The following is a 19,073-nucleotide window of genomic DNA, read 5'->3' on the forward strand; positions in this document are numbered from 1 at the left end:
TATAGTTCTTTCAAAAGCCAAGTGTCTTCAGGGCTATTAATTCACTTTCAAAAAATTATTCTGGTTAGGTAAATGATTCCCAAAGCCATCAATGAGTTTCATGTTTAGTACAAGCCCAGAAAACACTGTTCACGGGTTCTATTATATTTTGCTTTAGGACACCTTTCTTGGATATTTGCCAACATAGAGGTGTCTGTTTTCAATTTTCCATTGCTATCATCCTGCTAAATGTTACTTTATAAAGGTCGTCGGCAGCCGTCTGTCTCGAGAGACGATGGTGTAGTTTCTTAAGAGTCTATCTGCACCGCCGAGAATGGTTGTGCAGTCCGACTCGGGAGTGACACGGTATCTGTCTCCTCCCGTGTTGAATCGACATCTTGTGATGATGCTGGAGTGTCCTCTCCAGTGAAGCTGAAGCTACAGAGCCTGGGCAGGGTGATATGGAGGGTCTGCTGTTGCCCATGCAGCAGACCCCCCCTCTCTTCGCAGCTGAAGGGTCCAAGGGAAAGACGGAGTCAATACAGCTTGGCTTCAGATGCGCCGCAGGAGTTGCCGGTGTTGACTACAACGTCAAACTGCCTTAGGGACTCCGGCTCCGGATTTTCTGTCGGGGTTTACTCCCTTAGCCTTTCCCCTGAAGAGGTATGCTGCAAGGCAGCGGAGGTTTTTTGGAGTCAGAGTTTTCCTTCTCTGATGTGCCCTGACTGGAAGATCGAACCAGCGACACTTAGATCGCAGGCCGACGCTCAATCCACTGAGCCAAACCAGCCAGGGTTAAAACAATAATAAAAATTAGTATTTATTTGTATGATTTATTATCTGTATGTCCATAATAAACATTATTATCTTAATCTTAGTTTTGCAAAGGTGATCTATATTTTAGATAACTATAAGTTCCTCATATTTTTCCATTATTATTTTAAATATATCTCAACATTTATTTTCAAGGTAAAGAAACACAGACCTAATCCAGTGAGTATACTTTATGGTAAGCACAAATGAGGAAATCTGAGAGTTATAAACTCAACATTCTTTTATAAAGGGAACTATCAGGGTAAATTTTTAAAAGCCAATTTATGCGGTTGATTTGTGGAAGGTTTATGTAAACATAACTTGAACACACTTAAAAAAGAGAACAACAAACTTATTTCTACACCCCCTCCAAGAGACTTATTCAAATATGAGTTTAAATAATGAACTGTAAAAGCACAAAAAGAAAAAAAAATTTAGGTGGAAAAGTTCACAAAAAAAAGTACTAGTCAATCGTCAAATGTAATTCTTTTCCCCTGAAACACAGCAATTTTAGATTGCTGTTCCTTTCGCCTCCTGCTTGCTTCCCACGAAGGATGAAGAGGCAGCTGTGTCTGCTGTTCTGTATTTTTGGGTCCTCTTTGTGCATGCTTACTAAACTGAGTCTCAAGCTGAGGTTCATTTTGCTGAAAACCTGGGGTGTTGCTCTTCGGAGCCTGTTCTCTATAATTTCTTCTAGAGCTTTTAGATCCAGATAAAGAATGGAAAAACACTGATTCAAACTTCCTTGCTTCTATACTTGGCTTGTTTTTATCATTTCTTATACCCTGATGAGTTTCAAGTATATTTTCTTCAGGGAACATCTTTTGGGGGTATTTTTGGTCAAAAACTGAAGAATGGCAACTACTTTCCTTCTTCGTGTCCGTCTGACTTTCCCAATGAAGAAGTCATCACCACTATCACTATCCTCAGACATGGAAGACTGTTTGTAAAACCTTTCTTCCGTGCTATCATCAAAATACTCCTTCTCTTCTTCATGTAATTCTTCTCCATCACTGTTACCATCAAGTGAGCTATTGGACTCTTTCTTTTCTTTGTTTTGACGTAACACTTTCATTTTTGGGTTAGCAGGTATCTTCTGGGGTTCAGAGGGAACTACAGAATTCTTTTCAGAAGGCTTTGAGGGAGTTTTTTTCACTGTTTTGGGTCCATGTTCCATCTTGGCTATTTTTTCTTTTGAAATATTTATTGGTTTCTTTGCCAACATTTTGACGCCTTTGTCTTTTTGCTCAGTGACAGTAGTTCCCTCATGCTCTAACTTAATGGTATCATCATTTGAATGTGAAGCATCTTTGGAATAACTTTCTTCTGAAACATTCTTTGAAGACTGAACTTCAGTATCATTTTGTCTTGCATCTTTAAAGGCTTTGACAGCAGCTTTTAGCACATCTATTTTTATAAAGGTATATAGTTGATATCCTACATAAACAAGCCTGAATATGGTAGTCCTCCCTTACCTGCAGTTTTTCTTTCTGGGGTTTCAATTACTTCATCAATCAAGATCCCAAATATTAAATGGAAAATTCCAGAAATAAACAATACGTTTTAAATTGCACACTGTTCTGAGTAGTGTGATGAAATTTATCAACGTCCCACCTGGGACTTGAATCATCTCTTTGTTCAGTGTCTCCATGCTACATTTGCCCCCTGCCCATTAGTCATGGTAGTAACCTTCTTGGTGATCAGATCCACTCTTGAGGTATCCCAGTGCTAGTGTTCAAATCACCCTTACTTTACTTAACAGTGGCACCAATGTGCAAAGGTAATAATGCTGGCAGTTGAGATATTCCCTAGAGGAGACTTAAATGGCATCTTTTCAGAGAAAATGGTAGAAGTTCTCAACTTAATAAAACAATAAAAAATCTTATGTTGATGTTGTTAAGATTATGGTAAGAATGTATCTTCTATTAATGAAATAAGGTAAAATATTTTGAGAGGCCACATTCATATAACTCTTATTACAGTATATTTTTCTAATAGTGCTAGTTTATTTTTAGTTATTGTTATTAATCTCTTATTGTGTCTAATTTATGAATTAAATTTTATCATAGGTCTGTATGTATAGAAATTATAGGTGTGTGTGTGGTTTGGTACTATCTGTAGTTTCAGGCATTCACTGAGTGTCTTAGAACATATTCTCTATAGATAAGGATGGACTATTTTACCCATGTTTACATAGGAAATTGGGACTCTGGGTGGTATGTGTATGTGTAAGGAAGTATTTGGACGACCATAGGTAGAATAAAAACAAAACAGCAATGACCTTCTCATAAGGAAAGATTTGGACATTATTTGAGCAAATATATTGGACAACTAAGTACTTGAAGTATTTTCACTCTGTGATTTTATTCCAAAAGGGGATTGGTGATTGTAAAAATTAATAAAATACAATTAAAAAGCACGATTTAGGACTGGCTTAAGTATTAAGACCTTCTGGGTTAAAATTTAAATTAGCTCTGTGACTTTGGTAAGCAATTTAATTTTTCAGAGACCCCCTTTATTTTATTTGCATAATAAAATTATTTAACTCTGGGTCTCAATATAAATCAACTGGGGTGTTTTTAAAGATACTAATTATTGGGAGAGTCAAAACAAATCAGAATTTCTGGAGCTAAAGACAAATTTTGTAATTTAATGTATATTTTTTCTAGGTGTACGGACTGGGTTGAGAACCATTGCTTTAGCATGAACCTAGTTGGCCACTAAGATCTTCTCCCTCATTAAGTCTCTTCTATTATTCCAGTTCTGTGTTCTTCAAACTTTAGTGTGTATTTGAATCAAGTGGAGTGGGGGGAGCTTATTAAAATACAGATGTTGGATCACATCCCAGAGAAGCCAGGAGTGGAACTTACAATATGCATTTCTTACAAGTTCCCAGATTCTACTTGTTCTCAGGATTGTGCACTGAGCATTAATAGCCCTTAACCAAGTCAGGCCTACTCCATAAAGTATACTCGGGCACACATACATTCTATTTATAGAACCATGGACATTTTCAGCCTGCAAGCAAGCTTTGAGATCATCTAAACACTTTATTTTATAACTGAAATAAATGGAGGCTGAGAGAATTGAGGTAATTGACAATGCTGTGGGTGAAGACCATGTGACTATTAGAATTACCTTCCCCTGTATTATTTCCAGTTCTTCAGAGAAAGGGAAGAAAGAATTTTGGCTTCCTAAACAAATTTTGTCAGGGACAACTATCTTATTAATAAACAATTATATTACATAATGGATTAATGATAGCTACATTTAATGAGTACTTACTATGTGTCAGATGCCGTGCTTTAGGTACATTATTATAGTCCAGCAAAAACTTAATGAGGCCTTGTTATGTGCCAGGTACTGTCCCTAAGTGGCTTTCCATGTATTGACCCATTTAATCTCCACAAAACGCTTTGTGGTAAATAACATTAACATCCCTATCTAACAACTAACGGTGAAGAGCTAAAGCAGAGGAGGTTAAGTAGCCTGCCCAAAGTCAAAGAATTAAACCCAAGCACCCAGCCACCCTGTCCTACTGCCGTCTTCTCATCTAATCCTCATAACAAGCTCACGGGATCATTATTATTATCCCTCCTCGTAAAACAGCCAATACCACCTGAAAGTTAAACAAGAAGAAAATTAAACATTCATACAGAGCATGGCAAAAAGTCAGTGTTCTCATTGCATAACTAAGAAATATGCCCCTGGCCCACCCCAGAAAAACAACCATAAAATGGAAGAAAGCTGCAAAAAAAAAAAAAAAAAAAAAAAAACCCCACTTGAAAGGGAACTAAATATATTCCAGCCAACACTTGAGAACATGAACCAGTTTTCAACATACAAGAATTTAGGGGGTTCTACAGCATCAGCATCCCCTGTGAACTTGATAGAAATGCAAATTCCCCTGTTCCACCTTACACCTACTAAATCAGAAACTCTGGGAATGGGAGGCCAGTGATCTGTGTGCCAAAGAGCCCACCTCAGGATTCTGATGTGTGCTGGATTTGACGATTACTGATCATTAAGAGGCTGAGAAGGAAAATCATCAATCAATACCTGGGGAATATTCTCAAATTGCCTATTTCCAAACCACAGCCATTCTGAAATGTTCCTTTCAGGCTCTCTCTCTCTCTCTCTCTCTCATGAACAGACACACACGTACTCATGCACACATGCACAAAGACAGAAATTCCAAGACAAATCACTGTACATCTGAAAGAATCAAAATTCATATTTTGTTTTCTTGTGTCCATGTGTTTTTCACCCAGCACATTACACCATTCCTATGACCTTGTGTAAGAGTCTAGATCTGAGAACTACACAGAAAAGGTTTGCTGAGCAAGAAAGTGAGAATGGACCTCAAGTTAAATATCTTCTCTCACCTTTAGAAAATGGCAAAAATAAGCAGATGCGATTTGTTATACTCACATTGTTGACAAGATTACCGTGAGCACTACAGGCCAAGGCAGCAGTCAAGAGCTTACTTCATCTGCCAGCTGTTTCATGTCTTAGGGGAATGTGTTGACTCACTGAATGACTGAACTAAGCCATTTTGCAGAATATATGAATCTTGCCTCTGATCCTAGCACTTGACGACTGTGTTTCGGGACTGTGTTCTCCATGTCAGACACAATCTGTCATATGATGACAGCACTAGCTCCTTTCCTCTCTTTCCCTATTTTTCTAAGGCGAAGAGAAAGATCCTGTCACTTACCACTAATATTTGAATCTTTCAACTACTTTTCACAATCCAACCTAGAAGAAGGTAATGGATCTCACTAGTTTTTAGGTTTTAGTAATAATATCTCATGCTCATAGAATTTTATCATAGTTATAAGATGATATTTGTTTGTTTATTTGTTTATATCTGTCCAGCCAGAGATCTGGAATAGTATGTCCATAACACATGCTAAATCAACTGGGAGTCAAAAATATTCAAATGCATTTGTTTTGTTCTCTAAAATAATCTGGTAGCCCATTTAACGAGGATCACCATATGATGTTAGTTTGTATCTGAAGTCCCATAACTTCCACTTCCCTCCTATCATCTTTCTCCTCTAATATCTGCTGTGGAAATACCTTGGGGTCTCAACTCTATCCTAGATCCTTGCTTTCTATGAACATATTTAACATACTCTAGGGACATTTTTTATTGCTCTCTCTTTCCAGAGCCTTACAGAACCAAAGGACTAAAAGAACTATATTCATTTTTAGTAGAACCATATTGGGAGGGTTCGATGCCCTACTCTGTGCCCACAAATCACTCAACAGCAATCTGTGGCCTCAGAAGGCTAGCCTAAGCTCTCTTCCATTCCATTATTACTAATCCCTTTGTACTGGACACTTCTTTACTGATATTCTGCATCTTTAGTAGTTTCGTAGATTGCCAAGGAATGTCTGTCTTCTGGATCTCCTCCTCCCTCTCCTCATATTTGCTATAGAGCATATCCTCATTTTTTAACTCCAAACACAGTCACAAGAGCAGTGAAAATATGAAGCAGGGTTCTAACCACGTGTGCTAACCATGTGTGTTTTGGATGATCACTTAGCTCACTCACTGCAGTGGAACACAATGAAATGACATCTTGGCTTCAGCCCTGGGCTCTGTCACACAATAGCCTCATGAGCCCTTTTAAGCCTTAGTTGCTCCTTATCTGTAAGCTACTGCAGATAATATCAACTGTAAGGTATTGCTGGAAGAATTCATTTGTTATTTTATAAGTTCCAGTTGGATATTCAATAAATATTAATTCTCCCCTTTTTGAATTTTCCCTCAACTTATATCAATAGCAAATATACTTAAGGCTCAGGGTATAAAACATCATAACAGAATTCTAAACCTCAAAGAAACTGACAACAGCATATGGCTAAACTTCTTCTAATGGTAGAATTTTTGTTAACAATATATTGTAGTTCTTAGGAAAAATAATTCATTTCCCCTTTCTTCTCCAAGCTTCTCAAAAAGCATAACTAACTGCTGGAGATGTGAGCTCTATTTATAACCAATCCCTGTTACCTGGTTCAAACTTCCCAATATTGCTAAAGTTGTGTTTCTTCTATCTAAAAAATTACTGACTCTCCTGGACATCTTTAGAAACTATATTTTGCATTTTAAATCATTGGTATAAAAACTGATTACTTTTTTTGCTACAGGTGTGAATGCTGTTAAAACTGCAGACAATTTTTAAAATCTCTATAATCCAATCATTGCGTTCTTTATAAACATAAGTATTCTCTGAGGTTTGACCAATTACAGGTTGAAATTATTTCACTATTAAGTCTCGAGACCTGGACTTTTCTCTGAGTATCAACATGGCTAGATTTATGTACTATGTGCAGCTAATCAAGGCAAATGTAATTATGAGGACATGGTGCCATTGTCAGAGCTAATGATCCTCAACTAACACACCTTGACATTTATTTAGTTGGAGTAAATATAATACTAAAGAGAAATTAAGAATCTATTTCTCTGGGTTTTAAAGCAGCAACTATGCACCAAGTTAAAAAAAAAAAAATGAAATTGCAGTTCTCAGATGTTATGAAAACTACTGACTTGTTTTTCCAGAAATTATTCTCCCATAGCACTATATTTTGTCCCACATTTAAATAAACGAGATAATAGGCAACTTAAAAGTCTGTCACTTTCTTGTGAAATGCCTGATTGGAGAAACTTCTACTTCGGAATCGCCAGCTCCTGTAAAATCACAGAGAATGGTGTGAGAGTGAGACTGTGATGGTCATTTCTGGCACGGACTGGCCTTGTCCTCTGCAATCACAACAGATAGAGCTTCTTGATTTTCAGGATCCTGAACAGCAACAAAAATCACAGAGTAATAAACACCATTTACTTGGTTCAACTCTCATTTGTCAAACTTTGAAAATGTCACCTCGTGTGCTAAGAGTCAAGGTTTATTTTTCCAGTCAAGTCTATAGGCCTCGTAGATTGATTTTTTTCAGTGAAGTGTGTGTGTGTGTGTGTGTGTGAAATCAGATTTTTAAAAGATAACATCCAAACAATTTCAAGTTGGGCCCAATACTTATATTTGTGATTAAAATCAAAACAGAGAAACCATTCTTAGTAGCCATTTCTGATTACCACACAAGGCCTCTGTCTACGGTCTTCCTTCAAAAAGATGCTATACGCATGAGAAAGCAGGAGGCATAAAATCATTTACCTGAAGTGAAGCCTGTGTGTCATAAAAAGGCACAACTTGTCCTTGCAAAGAAGGAAGGACAGGGTTGGGGCAGAGGATGGGAGGGATGGAGGAAGAAAAAACCAAGAGAGAAAGAAAGAGACTAGAAAAGAAAGGGAGACTCGTTTTGTTCTGTTTGCATTCTGCTAGGTTTTCAACTGTCAGGACTGACAAGCCCTGTGCAACATTCAGCTCAACCCTCTGCTTAAACTGTTGGGCTTGTATTGATAAAATTAATGCTCTGCAATCAATCTTTTGAATGTAGATGGATTTCTAGTGCCCAGTTCAGCAAATCTATTAAGAAGAAAGTTAGGGTCTTATAAGCTGTACCTATCAGCTTTTCTTTATTTAGTGGCTGAGAGATGACAATGTTTCTTTTATTTCTGGCATTGACTGGATTATTCAAATTATAAATGCAGAAATATGATTTTAATTTGAACTCAATACTCATGTTGTGTCTACAAGGCAATTCCAAAGTGGTAATGTTAATGGGCATTCTATTTCCTAATGTGATCAAGAAAAGGCTCTTTGAATCTCTCCAGAGATCCTGTAACATTTTATACCTGCTTCATCATCATTCATCAATATTCATAGACACATCTATAATTTTCAAGACAACGAAGAGAGAGCTCTGTTGGTACTGCAGGAAAAAAAAAAAAAAGGTGTACTGTCGAGACTGTCTGCCCCTGCCCCACCCCCGCCCTGATTAGTGTCTCTTCCCCAGGTGCTCAGTGTGTTCTCACTGTCCACTGCTCCCCAGAGCCTGCTCGAACTCCTGGTGTGTCTGCTTCCCTGCCTCTCTGTTCCCCAGACACCTTGCTACAATGCTAAAGTGATTCTAGCTTTCTAATTTGCATGCACGTCTTAATGGTTTATAAGAATTTCATGTGTCCCCCTACCAGGCAACATGCTTACATACTTACATTTTGGGGCTTTAAGGAAGAAACCTGACCTTCTCAAGATGGTATTTACTGATTATAATAGAGCTCAGGGCTAATGCATAGACCATCTCACATCCCGCCACTTGCAGGAAGAGCAACTTCATTCTACCACCTTTTCTCTGAAATATGACAAATCAATAGCCAGCTTCTCAAAATGATTCTGTACTGCCGAGTCCACCCTGAGCAGCAGGAGCTTACTGCTCAGATGACTCCCTCTGGACAAACACATCAGCCCTCGGTAGCACTAGTGGCAGAAGTCTAGATGTATCTGTCACTCTGACAGCACTGTAGGGGCACTCACATGTAGTGTCACTACATCCAGTGAAAGGTACAGGTGTTCCAGCCCAAACAAAGCAGAACTCCTTCAGTATTATTGATGGCAGGGTGGAGTACCCTAAACCAAAAATTGCATGGGCTAAAAGAAATAACTCTGTGGGGGAGGAGGGAGTCCATTTGCCACGGCCCTGATTCCTCTCCACTTTGCAAACTTCCTGGTACCATCTCCACCCTCATTTTCTATCATCTTAACAGCAGCACAATAGTAAGGCCCATTTTAAAGATATCTAAAAATATGTATTCTTCTTTATCATGCCAAACTTTGGGGCTAAAGAATCAGGCATTTCTGGGCCTGATTATTTTCCAAAGAAAGAAAGAATCTGAGTTACTTGGGAGGCTTTTCTTTTCTCCAAGTCCCCTCGCTTCAGATATCCACTGTATGGACTTATGTGGTGACACCGCTTTATACTGAAGACCCTTTTGTTGATATGTTGATTTTTTTTTTCCCTTCCCAAGTAACTGTGTAACCATCTGGCATGCAGTAAACAGGCTTATGCATTAACTGACTATGCTTAGGAAAGCTAGCAGTTAGCAATTAATTTTATCCCTGAATAATGCAATGGAAATGATCATCGATGGGACAAAAAGGGACAACATTGGAAAAGAGCTTAGCAAACACTGCATGTCTACAGATGCAGAGGTCCCTATGTATTTGCCCAGATCAGAAATCCAATCAATGTCAGATTATCTTGCAGTTTATGGATCCTAGTTGGTTGCAAAAATGGCAACCCACTGATCATAAATTCCACACCATCTTCCCTTAATGACCTTAATGGATTGCCATTATTTCACTGTGCTATCATTCAAAAAAAGCCCATCTGGTATTCATAAATACATGCAGAGGAGGGTGGGCTTTGGCATTTATAAATGCAGTTGAAGAATATCTTCAGTTCAGGTGGCATCAGGAGCTGCTCTGGTAAAACAGTTTTTCCTTCCATGAGTTTCCGTGATTTCTTCAATAGATGCATCATCCCAAATGCCCACCATCAGGGACTGGGTAAGGAAATCAGCTTTTTTTTTTTTTTTTACATGATGAAGAATTATTATAAAATACATGTGCTTAAGTTCAAATTTATGAAAATAGTTCAGTGACAAAAGGATGACACAAACTACATATGCACTGTGATCTCTATCATCTGACAAAACTGCATAGACCCATTGGCAAATGAATTTCAGTCTCTTTATCTCACTTTATTCTCTATAATAAGTATCCTGACTTGAGGTCCTCCAGAACACACCCTGATTAAGGGACTTGGTATAACATGATAGTTTATTAGGGTCATGACTCCAGGAAGCACAGTGAATAGTGACAAAGTGAGATACAAAAAAGAAAAAGGGAGTTAACTAATGAGTTACCCCTATGGAAAACTGGTGATAAATCCTCCTGGAGACCCTCTGAGATGATCGCTTCTCAGAATTGTCCACCAGCATATTTGTTCATGAACACATCTCTCTTGTTGCTTGCCACTTCTTCCTGGGACATTTAGCCTATCCCGTATAAAGCAAATATGCTTCTACTGTCAAGAGTACAGAGAGTTGCAGGAAACCATTTGAGCATAGGAGAAACCATCTGGGGTGAGCCAAGGAGACACAGGCAGGAGAACCACCAGCATCTGCTAGAAGATAATTGGATTAAATGACCTTGAATGCCTTCAACTCCTGAAAACTTGTTTAGCAGACAGGGATGTTACTGAATGATCTTGCGCTACATCTTTAGAATTTTATACAGTAAGCTTCAAAAGGCAAGAAGGAAGTAGATGGTACAAAGTTAGTAGAATTGCTGTCTTTGTTTGGATTCCCCAGAGATCAAATGCAAGTTGTTTAGCTGGGAGGTTATTCCAAAAAATGTCATAGAGGTACAGGGAAATGAGAGAGGTAAGGGATAAATCCAATAAAGAGCGTGCTATTAATTAGTTATTAGTTCCCATAGTTGTAAATTAGCCCTCAATCCCACTGGTAGGTTCTGAAAGACAGCGTATAAATAGGTTATGCCCAGAGCTATTTCTCTCTGAGAGCTGAGGAACTTGTGCTTATCCACCCTCTTCCATCAGTCATTTGTGGAAGACTGCCTCAACTGGGGCATTAACTCCACAGTATTTCTGGCCTAAGCCATGGGTGGCAATCAAAGAGCCTCCTCAGGCTAAAGGCGCTGGCACATGGTATTGGAAGTCAGCCACATTGCATGGGAATAGTGAGGACAATGGGAAGAGTTAGGAGATCAAGAGCATCTGCCACAGAGGAACTTAATTTCTCAAGCCCTCATGTTAAATACAGAAGCCCCTGTGGGCCCTGTGATGTATTATGTACATATCCTATAGTTGGTTGCATTAAATAACTAGGGAGTGCACTGCATGGTAGGGGAGACACAAGCCTGAACACCTCAAAGCTGACTCAAGTCTGCTGCCTTCATTTCAAGGGTCTCCTAATCACCACAGCCAAGTGTCTTCATCGTCTTCAAACTCTCTCCATGACAGTTGCCTCTACCACTCATTCGGAGCTGATGGTACCCTTTTTGACTATATGAGACAGTGACTTATCTTCCTAACTGTACTGTAAATTTCTGTGGGACAGAGCCTCTGTCTTACTATTCTATTCTATTTTTAGTGGCTAAAATGCAGCATTGTTGCACAAATACCTGTTGCCTTGAATAAACTGTAAAAATTAAGTATGGAAAAAAAACAAAAGGAAAGAGCTCTTTAAAATGATATCTATGGCTGGTGGAATTGCTTCCTGTTTTTATTTTTTGCTTTTGTTTTATTTTATTTTTAACTTTTGATTTTCATAAAAGCAGTGTATACTTTTTTAGAGAATTTGGAAAGTATAAAAAGAGTAATTTTGTTTAAATCTTACTCTTTTTTACAATGATGAAAGCAAGAAAATTATCTTCTTTTTCATATCTAATTTAGCCCTATATCCATGACTGGATCTGTATAATATCAGAAGACCTCAGCTCTTGGACCACGTGGTGATTGTCTGTGTTAAGTTCCAACTTCTCAAGGGGTTCTTTACCTTGTTGCTTCTGGAACTCTCCAGATAACATAGAATACTTCCAAGTATGATGCTTGCCTGATTTAATTTAGAAACCAAAATACAGTTTAGTGTACTGCTAAGCTTAAGAATGAGCTTTGAACTGTAATGACCCTCCTTAATTTCAATATATCATTATAACTACCAGTTTAATTTTTTATGTTTTAGAGAAACCTAGGGTTCAATCAGCATATTATTAACAATTAATGGTCAGATTTAGGATGGGATACTCTAATTTTAATAAAAGCCTTCACAGGAAAAGTCAGTGAACTCTACGGAATCAATCATTTATAAGCAGTCTTTGGTTTTCACTGAAATATTTATAAATGATAAAATTATTTTGACAAAGCAAAGTTTGATAGGGAGGTCATTACTGAAAATATGACATGGTTTCATAAAAGTTCCTGGTTACAATGAAAAATAAGGCAAAAACCTAAGCCAGAGGAAATGGATAATTCCATTTTAAAATCATCAAAGAAGAAAAACATCTAAATGTGAACATTTACATGATCATATACACAACATGTTCTCAGGATCAGACCAAAATAGGCAGCCAAGAATCAAGTTTGAAATAAATATATGAGAAAATAAAACTATTCTCCAGTGCCTTAGCAAGCAGATGTTTGGATGTTCCTATAGTATAAGAGAATGGCATTCAGTCAAAAAGCTATTTATACACATGAAAAATCAAGTCAACATTATTTTTTAATATAGAATTGCCTGATTCTCTCGTGACCAACTCACTACCCTGGAAAACAACAGCATCATGTTATTCAATACAACTGTAGCAGAGATCATAGCAAGTTAAATTAAGAGTGTGCACATGACAGGCATAGTGAATTGGGGCCACCACCTTAGGGACCACTGGAAGGAAGGGTTGCCTTTCAAGTTCCTTTCTTTCTATAACATATGTATAAAATTAGCTGTAGACCCTGGCAGCATCGCCAAACAATATGGTGGTTGATATTTATTCTAACCTAATTTGTGTTCATACAGACAGGAGTCCAGGGGGAAGCCATTCATAAATAGGTTGAGCACACAGTGACTTGCCTCTCACCCCTAGTCTGCCCACAGCTCCACAGGCCCAGTGGTAAATCAAATCAACAAGGCCTTGGTGTTCATTGAAGACTGCATTTTATTTGGAGAGCAGACTCAGGTATAGTGAAAGGAATTAAACAACCTTAAAGGTCAGCAGATTGGTTTACTTTCTTTTTATATCACCCGTGATAGAAAACATACCTAAATAAACTGAAGTCATTTAAACTGGAACTAGTTTGAATGTGTTTAAACTTGTTTAACTTTGTTTAAACATAGGCCTTCTTGACTATGTAGAATGTTAGGAAAAGTAAAAATATTTATGGATCTCATACATATATAAATTCACAGTGTCTGTGAAGTCACATTAATTTAGAATAAGTAGGCAGAATAGAAATATCCAGCATATAGAAATGTTAATGTTATTTTAAGCACACACACACATTTATATAATATATATTAAACTGTTTCCAACAGGAGACTGTGAAACACTCTAATTTAATATTCATGAAACTTTTTTTAAACATTAATTGTATGTCATTGACTGTTGTTCAAATGGTTTCAGATACATAAAAACAATTTTCTTTAGATCTTGAGGACAATGCTGGCCTGCCTTTATTAGTAATCTGCCTAAGGAGAAATTATTGTCTGCAAATGGTGCAGAATTTCTAACTAATAGACCCTATTCAAGTGATCATAGATTTAAAATTAGTAAAACTAGAGCATAATCAATATTTATTCTATCACCTAGATAATTTGTTTCTGGAAGAACAGAGTTCAAATTCCATTAAGACAATTACTAATATAAGATTTAACCCCCTGAACTTGTAAAAAATGAGTTTGAAAATGTGGTGCTTGCAAAACCATGGTGTTTCTGCTAACCTAGAGTGAGCTCTGCCTACATTTCCCATTGCCAATCCCCTCCCCCTCCCAAGCAGGTTCATCTCCAGCATGTTTGAGGATTCTCATTTAAAAAGCTTTCAAAATCGTCCTTTCCTTACACTTCATTCAGCATCTTGCTGGTGCAGTCTCTTGTCCCTCCTGGGAACCTTCACCCTGCCCCCATTTCTTCCAAACCATTTTGGATATTTTCCTTTTTTTTCTTTCTTTTAAATTATATTTTAATGATTATGCTATTACAGTTGTCCCAATTTTCTCCCTTTGCTCCCCTTCAGCCAGCACCCTCACTCCCTCGGGCAATCCCCACACCATTGTTCATGTCCATGGGTCATGCATGTAAGTTCTTTGGCTGCTCTGTTTCCTGTACTGTCCTTTACATCCCCATGGCTATTCTGTATCTACCTATTTGTACTCCTCAATCCCCTCACCTCTTTACCCATCCCCCCACACCCCCTCCCATCTGGCAATCATCAAAACGCTCTCCAGATCCAAACACAATCCTCACCTTGGTATTTCTCTATTTAGAAATCAAACGTCCCATTGTCTGAGGTACAAAATTCAAGCCTATGAACAAATAAGTGAATATAGATTAAGCAACACAATTAAACAGCTTTATTGGTACAGTGGGAAAAATTGTACTTGTTTCTGTAATTTTGCTCTATATTAATATTTTCATCTGTTGAATGCCTACATTAACTGTATTCTAAAATAATTGGGAACATTATTAAAAACATAGAAGTGAAAGTGTTCTGAAAGGTGTAAAACCCTAAACATGTGTGGGTTGGCACTATCAATATCTCTGAAAAGCCTGTTGGCATCTTTGCCCAACAAAGTTCTGGTAGTACCTGATTTTTCAGATTATCAAATACAACACGAAGTGACACACTTCCTTCACTGGTCCTTAATTTCCCTTCTGACACAGAGGCAAATAAACTGAAGTCAGATGCACTTAGCCCCTTGCCGTGAAAACCATTGTTATTCTTTTTGTATAATTATTGTGCTTCCAGATTTTGTCATTCTTCCCTTGCATTTGACATTTTACTTGGTATTCTCTGTTCCGTTTCTGTGTAAATCAATTCAATTTAATCTCACCATCAGCCTCTTGAAACAACAGTTTGAAAACACCAGGCTTCAAAGTCTCTCCCTCCTGCCTTCTCTGACGCTTCACTCGGCATTTTCAACATTAATGGGGTCTCTTTAGAGATCAGCACATAAAAGAAAGATGCAAACATCCATAAGGCAACATTCCAAGATGCTTGTAAACCTAATTTTCTGGGTCCTTACTAAGAGTCACATTTATAAAATGTTCACTAACAAAAGCTCGGTTACCTGTTATAGTGCAGTCAACTTAATCCTCGTGGACTTCTCTATCAGACTGAACTCCAATTTGATTAGGCGTAGGAGATCCCAAGAAATTAAAGCTGTCTAAACCGGATGAGCACACACACATACCACACACAAAATTTAGCGGTTTGGAAACAGTGCAGAAGACATTGTGGCAAAGGTTTCTCAAGGTTTGAACTTGACATTTTCATATTTTGCATTTATATAGATTCTGATGTGGCAGATTATTTTGTTGCATTTTGTTTTTCCCCACCAAAGAAAAGATGATGGGAGGAAGTAAGAAAAGAAGGGAAGGAGGAAAGAAGGGAGAAAGGGAAGGAGGAAAGAAAGGAGGAAGACAAGAGAAAAAACAAGGAAGAAAATGGCCAGGGAGTAAATGACACTTTTTTTTTTCTAATTCCAAAGAGTGAGATAAGAGTACAGAAAATACCTCTTTGCAGGATGAACTTGAATGCATTCCCTCCATCTTCTACATACAAGACAGCTTAAGCAGTCATTCATTTTCTGAGTTTACTTCAATTCTGATATTCAGTGCTATCTATTAATGAGGAAGAGGTTCTCTATCTGTAGCTGAGAAATATAACAGAATATTGTTGCTAACACCCCCTGGCTGGTTTGGCTCAGTGGATTGAGCGTCGGCCTGCGAGCTAAGTGTCGCTGGTTCGATCTTCCAGTCAGGGCACATCAGAGAAGGAAAACTCTGATTCCAAAAAACCTCCGCTGCCTTGCGGCATACCTCCTCAGGGGAAAGGCTAAGGGAGTAAACCCCGACAGAAAATCCGGAGCCGGAGTCCCTAAGGCGGTTTGACGTTGTAGTCAACACCGGCAACTCCTGCGGCGCACCTGAAGCCAAGCTGTATTGACTCCGTCTTTCCCTTGGACCCTTCAGCTGCGAAGAGAGGGGGGGTCTGCTGCATGGGCAACAGCTGGCCCTCCATATCACCCTGCCCAGGCTTTGTAGCTTCACTGGAGAGGACACTCCAGCGTCATCGCAAGATGTCGACTTAACACGGGAGGAGACAGTTACCGGTTATAAGCTCATCCGATTGGCGAAGGAAACGAGCGCCAGGGGTCTCCTCTGACGGTGGGAGAGGTCATCGCACCTCACTGGACAGCTACCGCCCGCCTCAAGCTGGGCAACCCCCAGCCAATTAGGTGCCGTCTCGCCATGGCTCGCCTGCCCCACTGGGTGCGTGGGGATCAGAGAGGCGTCTCTTGAAAAGTGGGCCACAAAACACTCGCACCAGGCAATTCCAAGCAAACAACAAGAAAGAAGCCTCCAGCTCTTCGCCTCGCTAGCTGGAACATCAGGACCATGTGTCCCAGACTTACTGCAGACCTTCCGTGGATCAATGATGCCAGGAAAACCGCCGTCATCGACAGGGAACTGGCACGACTAAACATCGACATTGCGGCTCTACAGGAGACCCGGTTGGCCGACAACGGAACTATCAGAGAAACCAACTACACCTTCTACTGGCAAGGGAAGTCTCCGGACCAACCAAGACAGCACGGTGTTGGGTTCGCTGTGAAGAACACGCTTGTTAACTCCATAGAGCCACCCACAGGAGGCACAGAGAGATTACTTACCCTCCGATTGTCAACAACTTTTGGCCCAGTCAGCATTCTTAGCGTGTATGCCCCAACCCTCTGCGCCACCACCGAAGAGAAAGAACAGTTCTACCATGCACTGGACGAAGCGTTATCCAAGATCCCCAGAAGTAACGCTCTTTATCTCCTTGGAGACTTCAACGCAAGAGTAGGAGCCAACCACATGGCCTGGCCCACCTGCCTCGGAAACTTTGGGAGAGGAAAGATCAATGAGAATGGTCAGCGACTGCTTGAGTTTTCGTGTCACCATGGCCTGTGCGTGACAAACACATTCTTCAAGTGCAAAGAGATCCACCAGGTGTCATGGAGGCACCCCCGCTCCCGCCACTGGCACCAGCTTGACCTCGTCATCACCAGAAGAACGGATATTGGCAGCACCCTCCTCACCCGCAGCTACCACAGTGCAGACTGCGACACGGACCATGCCCTCGTGGTAAGCAAGGTGCGCATAATGCCGAAGAGGTTGCACCACTCCAAGATGAAGGGTCGCCCACGCATCAACACCAGTTGTGCCAGCAACCCAGTTAAGACCCAGCAATTCATCAACAGGATGGAAGATGCACTCGGCGAGGGAATGGCGGCAGACGACATTATCGAATCCAATTGGCCACGTCTCCGCGACGCCATATACAACTCCGCCATTATTGCTTACGGGAAGAAAGAGCGGAAGAACGCTGACTGGTACGAGGCTCACTGGGAAGAAATGGAACCCGTGATTGAGGCTAAGAGGAAGGCCCTACTGGCTTACAAGGCCACACCCACTCCCAGTACACTTCAAGCTCTACGGGCTGCCAGGAACAAAGTCCAGAAGACCGCCCGCCACTGTGCCAACACCTATTGGCTAAACCTGTGCAGAACCACCCAGGAAGCCGCCGATATAGGCAACGCACGAGGAATGTATGAGGGTATCAAGAAGGCAACAGGCCCAATCCCCTCCAAGATCGCCCCCCTTAAGTCCAAGACAGGTGAGGTCATCACTGACCAGGAACAGCAAATGCGGCGGTGGACCGAGCACTACCTCGAGCTGTACGCGACGAGGAACACCGTAACAGACACTGCTCTTAACGCCATCCCAGACCTACCAGTCATGGAGGAGCTAGACACCCCACCTACTGCGGCAGAGCTCGGCAAAGCCATCGACCGCCTCGCTTGCGGGAAAGCACCAGGAAGCGACGGAATCCCTCCAGAAATCCTAAAGAGCGGGAAACCAGTCCTGCTACTGCCGCTCCACCATCTACTCTGTCGCTGCTGGAAGGAGGGTTACATCCCCCAGGATATGAGAGATGCCAACATTATCACCATGTACAAGAACAAAGGAGACCGCAGCGACTGCAACAACTACCGGGGCATCTCTCTCCTCAGCGTCGTCGGCAAAGTATTCGCCCGGGTAGCTCTTGCCCGCCTGCAGACCCTTGCTTCCCGCGTCTACCCAGAGTCCCAGTGTGGCTTCAGAGCTGACCGATCAACAGTGGACATGATCTTCTCCCTACGCCAGCTGCAGGAGAAGTGTCACGAGCAGCATAAACCACTCTACCTCGCCTTTATCGACCTCACGAAGGCGTTTGATCTGGTCAGTCGAAGCAGACTCTTCAGCTTGCTACGGAAGATTGGCTGCCCACCACATCTGCTTGCTGTGGTCATGTCCTTTCACGACAACATGCACAGCACGGTGTCCTACAACGGCAGAACCTCTGAGGCCTTCCCAGTCAGCAGCGGAGTAAAGCAGGGCTGCGTCCTCGCGCCTACGCTGTTCGGAATCTTCTTCTCCATGCTCCTCCAATACGCCTTTAAGGACTGCAGCGAGGGTGTCTTCATTCACACCAGATCCGATGGCAAGCTCTACAACCTGGCCCGTCTACGAGCCAAGACCAAAGTCAAAGAGGTGCTCATC

The 19,073-nt window shown here is 40.5% G+C and overlaps 1 pseudogene; it reads right to left on the minus strand.

The window, feature by feature from the left end:
* Positions 1–993: 993 nt before the first annotated feature.
* LOC149996477 (serum response factor-binding protein 1 pseudogene) overlaps positions 994–19,073 on the minus strand; it is a 29,997-nt pseudogene continuing 11,917 nt past the window's right edge.

This window comes from Furipterus horrens, unplaced genomic scaffold (assembly GCF_987537825.1).
Source record: "Furipterus horrens unplaced genomic scaffold, mFurHor1.1.pri manual_scaffold_12, whole genome shotgun sequence".
NCBI classification, from domain to species: domain Eukaryota; kingdom Metazoa; phylum Chordata; class Mammalia; order Chiroptera; family Furipteridae; genus Furipterus; species Furipterus horrens.